The sequence below is a fragment of the Nicotiana attenuata genome, unplaced genomic scaffold (assembly GCF_001879085.1).
Source record: "Nicotiana attenuata strain UT unplaced genomic scaffold, NIATTr2, whole genome shotgun sequence".
NCBI lineage: Eukaryota > Viridiplantae > Streptophyta > Magnoliopsida > Solanales > Solanaceae > Nicotiana > Nicotiana attenuata.
In genome coordinates this window covers 327328-338768 of record NW_017670760.1, presented here as the reverse complement: position 1 = coordinate 338768, position 11441 = coordinate 327328, and the positions used below count along the sequence as shown (strand labels likewise).

The 11441-nt window shown below is 40.0% G+C and overlaps 1 long non-coding RNA gene across 1 annotated transcript; it reads right to left on the bottom strand.

Annotated features, from left to right (window-relative positions):
• Window positions 1-6438: 6438 nt before the first annotated feature.
• LOC109243075 lies at window positions 6439-10962 on the bottom strand. The gene is made up of 8 exons (XR_002070488.1): window positions 10937-10962; window positions 10339-10707; window positions 10027-10268; window positions 9733-9945; window positions 9079-9171; window positions 8901-8999; window positions 7673-7989; window positions 6439-6774 (listed from the first exon to the last, which is right to left on the bottom strand). It is a non-coding gene; the product is annotated as an uncharacterized LOC109243075 (long non-coding RNA).
• Window positions 10963-11441: the final 479 nt, after the last annotated feature.

Sequence of the window (11441 nt, the reverse complement as noted above, 5' to 3'; positions counted from 1 at the left end):
AAAGAAACCAATGTTGTGTCCCCTTCAATGAAGTGTAATTCTATCGGTGTTAATATGATATATTTCTAATGGAAGGTTCTTTTGATATGCAAATGATTTCTAAATGACTACCCAATATTTTCCAATAAGTGGGTAGTATTTCCTCTTTATGATTTTTCCAAATATAAAAGAGTTGCAATTAAGAACAATCAATATATGCCAAATAAAACCCACTTATTCCTAAGCGATTCTATTAAACAAGTTTTAAAGCCTTGAGTCTTTGATATTTACTTCTACCAAATTCTAACCCACCTTCCCAAGCAAAGTAAGAATTTAGTGGCACTTGTTGATGTTTGCAACCACCAACAATAAATGAAGAATGAGAAGTAAATAAACATCAACCAACCATTATACATATATTCAATGTTAAACACCCATTAACATAACACCCATTTAGGGTCCACAACCTTAGTAGTTAAAGTTAGCTACAGATACTAAAATACAAAAGGATGAGAATATTTAATGCCATAAAACTTACAAAGTGCAAGATTCTTCCTTCAAAAGCTTCCAAAAGAGAGGAATAATAATGCCTTGGATTGTAGCCCAAAAATCAGACAAGATGCCCCCACAAAACCCCAATAAATCTATTTATAGTGGGTCAAAACTCAGGACAAAATCGGACAAAAATACCCTTTCAAGTTCATTATGCGACCGCATATCTATCGCATAACAGACATGCGGTCCGCATTCTTCACATAGCCATCGCATCTTCAAACCCTAGTTCCCAGGCCTTCATTGTATTCACGTTTTGCGATCCGCATTATAGATATGCGGTCACATTTCGCGTCGTATTTTCTACCTTCAGCAACTTTCCTAACAAGTTTGCGGTCCATTATGCGGCCCGCAAACCCGTTATGTGATCGCAAATTGGACCACATTTCTTGAACTGGACTTTGGCCATCAGACTATTGTGGTTTATGATTTCCTTGTGCATTATGTGGCCCGCATGTTTGATTTGCGGTCCGCATTTACACAGTTGCCATGCATTTTTCTCTTTTCTTGTCTTTTTGTGGCTTTTTCATTTCATTTCCATGCTCATAAGTCCTTAAACCATGTACACTGCAAAAACACTAAAATTACATAAGTATAAAAGATAATTGCATTTAAAACAAGCTAAAATCTAAGCAATTTGTATTAAATGTGCCGAAATTCTTCGGTACATCAGCATAACAGTCCAAGATAGCATGGTAAGGTGATAACCAGCCCATCCCCAATATGATATCAAAATCAACCATGTCCAACAGTAACGAGTCTACTCGGGTCTCAAGACCCCCAATCACAACTACACAAGAACGATGAACACGATCTACCACAATAGAATCACCTACCGGTGTAGACACATATACATGAGCACTCAAAGAATCACTAGGCATGATCAAATATGGTGCAAAATAAGATGACACATAGGAGTATGTAGACCCTGGATCAAATAGTACTGAAGCATCCTTACTACAAACCAGAACAGTACCTGTGATAACTGCATCGGAAGCCTCAGCCTCAGGCCTGGCTAGAAGAGCATAACATCGGGGCTGGGCCCCACCACTCTGAACTACATCTCTGGGACGGCCTCCTGCTGGCTGGCCTCGACCTCTAGCGGCCTGAGCTCCACATCTAATACCTCTACCTCCACCTCTAGCACCCCTACCTCCACCTCTAGCTGGCTGAGCAGGCGGTGGAACACTCGGTACCTGAACCATGGCACGGAAACCTGGTGCTGAGAACTGCTCGGTGCTCGAGGGCAAAATCTAGCAATATGCCCCGTGTCGCAACAAGTAAAACAAGCCCTCGGCTGCTAGGACTGACGACCCTGAAAACTCTGAAGCGGAGATGCATTGATAGGAGCTGGCGATGCACTATTAAACTGCTGATCAGAATACTGCATGTGAGAACCACGGCGACCTAGGGCACTATGAGAAGCCTGTAGTGCTGAATGAAACGGCCTGGAAGGATGGCCTCTACAAAAAGAATCCCTGCCTCCAGACGAGGCACTACTGAACCTACCAGAATGGTGAGGTCTCTTGTCAGACCCCTGACAAACCCCCTGTGATAGAACCATCTCAACTCTCCTGGCCACATTGGTCGCATCCTGAAAGGAAATCTCGCTCCCCGTCTCCTTAGCCATTTGAAGTCGAATAGGCTAAACGAGTACCTCAATGAACGTCCTCACTCCCTCTCTCTCTCAGTGGGAAGTATAAGAAGAGCATGACGGGCCAAATCAATAAACCCGGTCTCGTGTTGAGTAACAGTCATAGAACCCTGCTAGAGACGCTCAAACTACCTCCGATAGTTCTCCCTAAGAGTGATAGGAAGAAACTTCTCCAGAAATAGTTGAGAAAACTGATCCCAAGTCAAAGCTGGTGACCTAGCTGGTCTAGCCAAACAATAATCTCTCCACCAAGTCTTGACGGATCAAGATAAATGAAAAGCAGCGAAATCGACCCCATTGGTCTCCACTATCCCCATGATCCTGAGAACCTCATGACAGTTGTCTAAATAATCCTGGGAGTCCTCAAAAGATGCACCGCTCTAAGTGGTAGTGAAGAGCTTGGTGAACCTGTCTAATCTCCACAAGGCATCAGCAGACATAGCTGGCCCCTCTCCGGTCTGTGCAACAATACCAGGCTGAAGTACCCCAACTGGCTGAGCTGCTGGATTCTGAAACTGGGGAGCCATCTGCTCCGGAGTGCGAGTAGCATGAGTCTGGGCTCCTCCTCCAGCCTGAGAGACGGCTAGTGCCACAAGAAGTAAGCCTGCCTGGGCGACACTCTCCATCGCATTTTCTACCTTCAGCAACTTTCCTAACAAGTTTGCGGTCCATTATGTGGCTCGCAAACCCGTTATGTGATCGCAGATTGGACCGCATTTCTTGCACTGGACTTTCGCCATCAGACTGTTGTGGTTTGCTATTCCTTGTGCATTATGCGGCCCGGATGTTGGATTTGCGGTCCACATTTCCACATTTGCGATGCATTTTGCTCTTTTCTTGTCTTTTTGTGGCCTTTTCATTTCATTTCCATGCTCTTAAGTCCTTAAACCTTATGCACTGCAAAAACACTAAAATTACATAAGTATAAAAGATAATTGCATTTAAAACAAGCTAAAATCTAAGCAATTTGTATTAAATGTGCCGAAATTCTCCGGCACATCAACACCCCCAACTTAAACTCTTGCTTGTCCTCAAGCAACTAAAACGACACTATCCTATTCTAGATTCAATATAAAAGATATGAAACAATAGTGACCGTGAACAGTGTAAGTTGTCAGTACTGCAAGCATGCATTTTCGATTGTTTACCCTTCCTGAACCATCAATATTTACAAAGAAACTAATCAACTTGTGAAAATTTGAGCCTCGACCAATTTGACAAAATGTTACCCTTAGCTGAGTGCACTTGCATTTGACTCAAAACTCAACTTCTGTCCAACCTCACAATTCATGTGCCCTCACTAGAAAGAAAGTCCCAAACTCACAATATTTACAATGACAACAAAAAGGGACGAATTCAAAAATACACTCACCATCTGCGAGAGAACTAAGTAGAAGTTCAATTAGCATTGAGAAATCAAGTCGCACGACATGAATGAATAGATGTGAAGTTTTTAGTAACTCTGTAGCCTCTGGGGGGATAAATACAGACGTCTCCGTATCGATCCATCAGACTCTACTAAGCTTGTCCGTGAATTGTGAGACCTAAGTAACCTAGAGCAGTGATACCAACTTGTCACGACCCGGATTTTCCATCCTCGGGAGTCATGATGGTGGCTACTGGTGAAAGCTAGGCAAGCCGAGTGTTGTAGATTCATTTTCCTTTTTACTTAGCCTTTTTAACAGTTCAATATAATAGGTGATCAAACAGCAAAAATATTAAAATAACTAGAAATGCGGAAGACAAAAACTTAATAGTTTAACCAAACATTGATACATGAATCCGAAATACAACTCTACCTAGAATCTGGTGTCACAAAGTCACGGACTATCTACGAATACTACAAACAGAGGTCTGAAAGATTTATACAACGTTGTCTCTGAAATACATAAAAGAAATAGAATGAAAAGGTAGAAGGAGACGCCAAGGCCTGCGGACGCCTGCAGGACTACCTCGGGTCGCCTGATGTACTGAAGGCAGCAACCTCACTGCGGTCCAAAAGCTGCGGCACCGAGTGTAGTATCAGCACAACTAACCCCATGTGCTGGTAAGTGTGTAGCCTAACCTCGGCAAAGTAGTGACGAGGCTAGGACCTGACTACCAAATAAACATGTGCAGTTAAATCATATACAGTTGAAAAATAAAGGCAGGTATTTACAGTTAAGGATGGGAGGGGGAAAGCATGTTGCGGGGAGTATCAGATAACAACAGAATACCAATAGAGAAATGTAAGGAAACCACAATTCAATTGCCAACAAGAATAAGGAAAATCAGAAAAACCGTTGCCGCGTGCAAACCGATCCCATTTCATATCAAACCATTGCAGCGTGCAACCCGATCCTATTTCACATAATACCGTTGCGGCGTGCAACCCGATCCCATTTCACATAATACCGTTGCGGCGTGCAACCCGATCCCATTTCACATAATATCGTTGCGCCGTGCAACCCGATCCCATTTCACATAATACCGTTGCGCCGTGCAACCCAGTCCCATTTCACATAATACCGTTGCGGCGTGCAACCCGATCCCATTTCAAATAATACCGTTACGGCGTGCAAACCGATCCTATTTCACATAATACCGATGCGGCGTGCAACCCAATCCAATTGCACATAATACCATTGCGGTGTGTAACCCGATCCTATTTTATATAATACCGTTGCGGCGTGCAACCCGATCCCATTTCATATAATACCGTTGTGGCATGCAATTCGATGCCATTTCAATTCAACATCAATCATAAAAGAATCCCGGCAAGGGAACAAGAGCATAACAACAACATCTCGACAAGGGAGACAATGTCATAAATAATAACATCCCGGCAAGGGAAATCAACAATGATAATCATCATATTAGGCATGAATAAATCATAACGGTGTCACAACAATTACAATACGAGACTCACGGGCATGCTTGACACCAACGTATAGATACTCGTCATCATGCCTATACGTCGTACTCCACAATTAACACATAGCAAGTAAGACACAATTCCTAATCCCTCAAGCTAAGGTTAGACCAAATACTTACCTCGAAGCCACGAACCCAATTCAAGCCTCAACTACCACTTTACCTCTTATTTCCACCACTAATTCGCTCGTATCTAGCCACAATTTACTTAACGGTATCAATAAATGCTAAATGAATTAATTCTAATGCATGAAAATAAGTTTTCCAATGATTTCCCCAAAAAGTCAAAAATCGACCCCAGACCCACATGGTAAAAACCCGAGGTTCGAACCAAAACCCGATTACCCATTCACCCACAAACTCAAATATATAATTTATTTTGAAATCGGACCTCAAATCGAGGTCCAAGTCCCCAATATTCGAAAATCCTAAGTTCTACCCAAAACACCCAATTTCCCCCATGAAAACCCTTGATTTTAAGTTGAAATCATGTAAAAGATGGATTAGATTGAAAGAAATGAGTTAGAAATGACTTACTAATGATTTGGAAGAGTAGTTGCCTTTGAAAAATAGCACAAAGATGTTTTAGGTTTGAGAGAGTTTGAAAAATAAGAAATTTTCGGCTAAGTTATGATTTATCAGGTTGAAGATGTCGCAATTGCGACCAGGGTTCGCAATTGCTAACCCTTAAGGAACCTGCTGACTTCACAAATGCGAAGAATTTGTCGCATTTGCGACCATGGGGAAGTATTGTCACCTTCGCATTTGCGAGGGACATGTCGCATTTGCGACATCACAATTGCGAGGAAATGTCACATTTGCGACCAAGGCCTGCCCAACCCATTCTTCGCAAATGCAAATGGGTGTTCGCAAATGCGAGCTCGTAATTGCGAGCCCGGCTTCACAATTGCGAAGCCTGCAGACCTGCAACACACAACAGTTTTTCCTAAGTTCAAAACACTCCGAGACCTATCCAAAACTCACCCCGAGCCCTCGGGGCTCCAAACCAAACATGCACTCCAAAAATATCATACGGACTTGCTCGTGTGATCAAATCATCAAAATAACATCAATAACTATGAATATAGCATCAAAATCAAAGAAAAATCTCATGAACTCTTAAGTTCCATTTTTAACAACCGATGGTCCGATTCACGTCATATCAAGTCCGTTTCTTACCAAATTTTACAGGCTCAACTTAAACATCATATAAGACCTGTATCGTGCTCGGGAACAAAATTACAGGCCCGATACCATCAAATTCAATCTCATTTAGATTTCTAAAAACTCTTATAATTTCAGTTAAACAATTTTCTTCAAAAATTCATTTCTCGGGCTTGGGACCTCGGAATTCAATTCTGGGCATACGCCCAAGTCCCATATTTTCCTACGGACCCTCCGGGACTGTCAAATCATGGGTCTGGGTCCATTTACCCCAAATGTTGACCGAAGTCTACTAATTCATTTTAAAAGCATAATTTATTATTTTTCACAGATTTTCACATAATGACTTTTCGGATACACGTCCGGACTGCGCACGCGAATCGAGGTGAGATAAAAGGAAGGTTTTAAGGCCTCAGGACAGAGAATTTACATTCAAAACAAGTGATGACCTTTTGGGTCATCACAGTTACTTCCGTCAAAGGATCTTCTAGGCCATCTCCTAGATTGGGTGCCTGCATAAACATAACATTATATACCAAGTTAACATATATTGATATCTAAATAAGCAGCACATATAAGCAGGAACGAAAAACACAGCATGGAACTTATTCAAAATTGTCAGAACTATTCAGTCAGTATATAATGGAACAAATGCCTAAGAAAAAGGAAAAAACAAAATACATTGGACAAGTCTTTGCGATAAGGAAATCTGTAGTACTCTTTTTTCCATTAAAAAAATAAAATAAAAATAGTGAATGTAATAAGGAGCGAAACTTGGACAAGAAACGACTGAACTAGATCAAATACATTTAAATACTCCAAGAATCACATATGCAACAAGATTATTGTGCATTTATGAACAAGAAGAGTATGAAAGTGAGCAAACTCCTCAGAGCACTCACTGAAGAAGGATAGGGCTCTTCTTCTATAAATTCATATTCCACGCCCTTAATCTTCAGAGCCCACTCAAATCTGCGACTAAAAGGACTGAGTGAAACACCAAGCAACTTCACTTCTTCCATCTCAATAATTAAGTTGTCTGGATTATTACTTTACTATGTTTAAGGAAAGGAAATTTATGTGGGAACCACAAGTGTCTTAACAACCAAGAAAATGCAATGTTTCTTGATCAACAATTCAGTTGTTGCATCTTTTTTTATGCTTCCAAGTTGACTGGCAAAAGAATTGTGACAGTTTTTATTTTTTAATTTTTTGACTAGTTAAATATATGCATACTACAAAGTTTTTCAATGTGGTAAACATGTTTCTGAGGGACTCAAGTCAATCCATAGTGTAACACTATGGTCAAATAATCCATAGTGTAACAAGGAAAACCCCAATAATAAGATCAGTGCATCAAAAATATATGTTTAGGACAGCATATGTCAACAAAATAAAGAGAAGACTTACCTGTGAAGGAGTCGGAAATAAGTGAGCAAACTCCTTGGGGATATTTCCTATTTTCATTTGAAATAAGCTTGTTGTGATCTCATATTTGCCATCGCTTGCACCCATTGTGGAGGTGGAGCACTAGTGCTAGTTGCACCCATATAAGAACAACCACCTAGTCTTGATGTGTGCTTGAATACTACAGTTGGAATTGCCGCCATGCCCAAGCCTCGAACACGGCCAGAGTGCTTGGGATCGAAAACTACACCAAGCGCGTCATTTGGTGAAATTTATGCCAGAGTTTCTGGTCTTTGTCTTCGAATTTCTTCAATTCTTTCCTACGCGAGAGACAGAATATAATTACAAAATCCTACTATAATAGATTATGTACTACAATGAGTTAAAGAATTTTCAACTAAATAAAGATAAAAAGAAGTTATTAGCCTTATATTAAAAACCAGAAAGAAGAAATAGCTAAAGATGCCCAAATATACATTCAGATTTCTTGAAAAAGTTATTAAGAAACAGATGTGTAGCCCAAAACACATCTGTTCTGCTAAGAAACAAAATATACATTCAGAAATGTAACCAGAATCAAAGAAGATAGTGAAAAAGCAAAGGGAAAGTTATTAAGTTTATGATATCTTCGTTTCCTACCTCAATTGGTATCCATCAAAAGCAGCAATAAGCTGCAGCTTGGAGAAGTTGAATGTCCTATTTTCAATTTCATTCTCCCTTTTCATATTGGTTTAAAAAGAAACATCTAATACGATAATGAACAACCAAATAAGCAAAAAACTCAGCATACAATCAGAACTGAAGGGGACAATATAGATCAGAGTTTCATATTGCAGTGTTTCATGTATTATACAGTACATTTGAATTCTGTTGTTGTAATCAGTGACAGAAACACTCCATGTCATTTATGTTGGCATCAAAGCTTGAAAACTAACAATAAGAGATCAATACTGTCTAGAGGAGGGGACAATACTCTAGACAGATAGCAGTAAAGGATAGAACTAAAGTTCTTCCAGAGAATCAGACAGAATATCTGACTTTAAGCTAGAACAAACAAATTACTGATGGAGGCAAATCCACATAAGAGATCAATCTTTTCAAGGGCAAACTATCACTGGTATTCAAAACATAACTCGGGTACTTCATCTTCATCACCGGCAAGAATATTGTGGCATTTTCCCACTAACAGGAAAGTAAAAGAAGAAAGCAAAAAATAGTGATCGACACTTACCCCAATCTCCCTAGCTTGATCATTCACATAACTCCCATCTTTCCTCTTATGAGTCTCAGGCCACACTTTTCCGCGATCAACTTCTTTTCCCTGTTTCTTCTGAAAGTTTTAAAAAGTAAAATTAAACTAAATAACTCTTGTCACATTAAAGCGATAGTAAGACGTCGTATTAAACTACCATCAAAGCCCTTCTTCTAGCCAAACTCGTAGCACCACTAGTATGGGGAACTGTTTGTTGTCCTCGAATCCGTTGATTTCTCAATCAAAGCGCCTACGAGTCAAAGTAGGAAATCTTTTGTTACATATAAAAAGCGATAAGGGGCCCATTGGTCCAACTGAGAAATTAATGATAACTTAAGGCAGGAAAGAAAATCCACATTCATGCCAATTTTTATCTAGTCAAAAAATAGTTATGCCCGGTATAATAAGTTGCTTAGGTTCCAACAGAGCAATAACATATTGAACATAGATAAAGATCCCATTAATAATCGCCCCAATATTACTGTGCTCTTGCAACAGGCTCTAGTTCTTCAATAGTTTGGTTTTCGGCTGACTACTACAATAGTAGAACTCTATACCAGGTGACTGCTATAGTAGTTGAACATAGATATTGATTCCAGCTGACTGCTACCGGACGTTAATTTCATATTTTAATTTCCAATCAATTCCAAGAGTATCTTACTGCGGGCCCAATTGCATTAAGCAAAACGAAAAAAGGAAAAAAAAGAAGTCACATCAGTGGCCAAGATGAAGCAGCGAAACAAAAAAGGGAAAAGTAAATAGAAGCAGCAGCAGCAGAGACAAGTAGTGAAACAAGAAGAAGAAGAAGAACCTTTGTTTCCTCTTCTGAATGATAGTTAACATACAATGCCCAGTGGTCCATGGGAATGCCTTCTGGAGCATTCTTGATGATATTTTCTTTGCTCAATAATGGATCCTGAGCCTCATGCCATAGTTTAAGCCTGAATTCCTTCCACTTTTTAGTAAGCGAATTGTTAATCCAACCTTTTACCTTTTGCGGATCACTTGTAAAGAAAAACCGAGACTTCACAAAAATAATATATGTTAGTTTACTGCTAATAGAACTATAACATACAAACTAAGCAAAAGAATTAAAAGGCATTACCATTACGAAATCATTAAAAGCACGGTTCACAAAAGGTTTAGGCATGGATGCCCAACTCTCGAAGCAAATAGGAAACTATCGAGGATTTGTAGCAAGCTGCCCCAAAAATACTGCAAGAAGGCCGGTTGATTTTCCAATAGGTTGATCAAACTCATCAAATTCTACAATTATACACGATCCATTCTCCAAGATATGGACATCCTGAACCTTCAACCTAATAGATTTTATCACTTGACGTTCATCTGCAACAAAATAAAGAACATATAAAAATATTAATCGAGGAAAACAAAATCATTTTTAATTTATATGTACCTATAACATCGACAACCCAATCACGAGGCTCTGAGTCATCTATAACTTGTCTACGTGTAGTTGGTTGTTAAGAGACTCTATTAGTTGATGAAGATGGAATGACATTCTGTGACGAGACTCTATTAGTTGATGAAGCTGGAATGCCATTATGTGACGAGACAATATTTGTTGATGAAGATGGAATGACATTGTGTGATGAGACTCTATTAGTTGATGAAGCTGGAATGCCATTCTGTGACGAGACTCTATTAGTTGATAGAGTTGGAATGCCATTTTGTGATGAGACTCTATTAGTTGATGAAGATGGAATGATGGTGTCACGACCCCAAAATCGACCCGATCGTGATGGCGCCGATCGTGAAACTAGGCCTGCCAATTAATTTCCAAAACAATCCACATTTTATTTAAAAGCTTAAGTAAAACCATTTTTCAACTGAAATCTGATAAAGATATAAAGTTTAAATCAAACAAAGCGGAAAAATACAAGCCCGATCTCGGGTGTCACTAAGTCATGAGCAAGACAGTCTGGAAATACAACAAAGTACTAATAGGAAGATAGAGAAGGAGAAAAGCGGGACTGCGGTCGCCAGGCAGCTACCTCGCTATCTCCGTGAAGTCTGCGACTGGAATAGTCAACAGCCGCTACCGTGCCCTGTGATACCTGGATCTGCACACAAGGTCCAGGGGGTAACGTGAGTACACCAACTCAGTAACTAACAAGTCCAAACTATGGACTGACATGTAGTGACGAACCAAATCTCAATAGGTAATACAATTTAACTGTACAGAAAAGTAGACATACTTTCGGTTCAAGTAGAAACTCAACAGTAAATAAATACAGTCTGAACAATACAAAATATAAAGCTCAGGAATCTCTATGTACCAAAGCACAGATAGCATGACCAATGTTCCGTGTACCTCCTCCCACAAGTGCTCAACCACTCGGTACTGTATATGGCCATCCGGCCTAGGGAAGATCTATCCCGGAATATATACACATCACTGACCGCAGTCACCCGGTACCGTGGAAGTCCATTCCAGCCCCATGGAGAAGATCCATCTCCAAGTATAAATACTTCGGACAAGATCCATGTCCAGGGAAG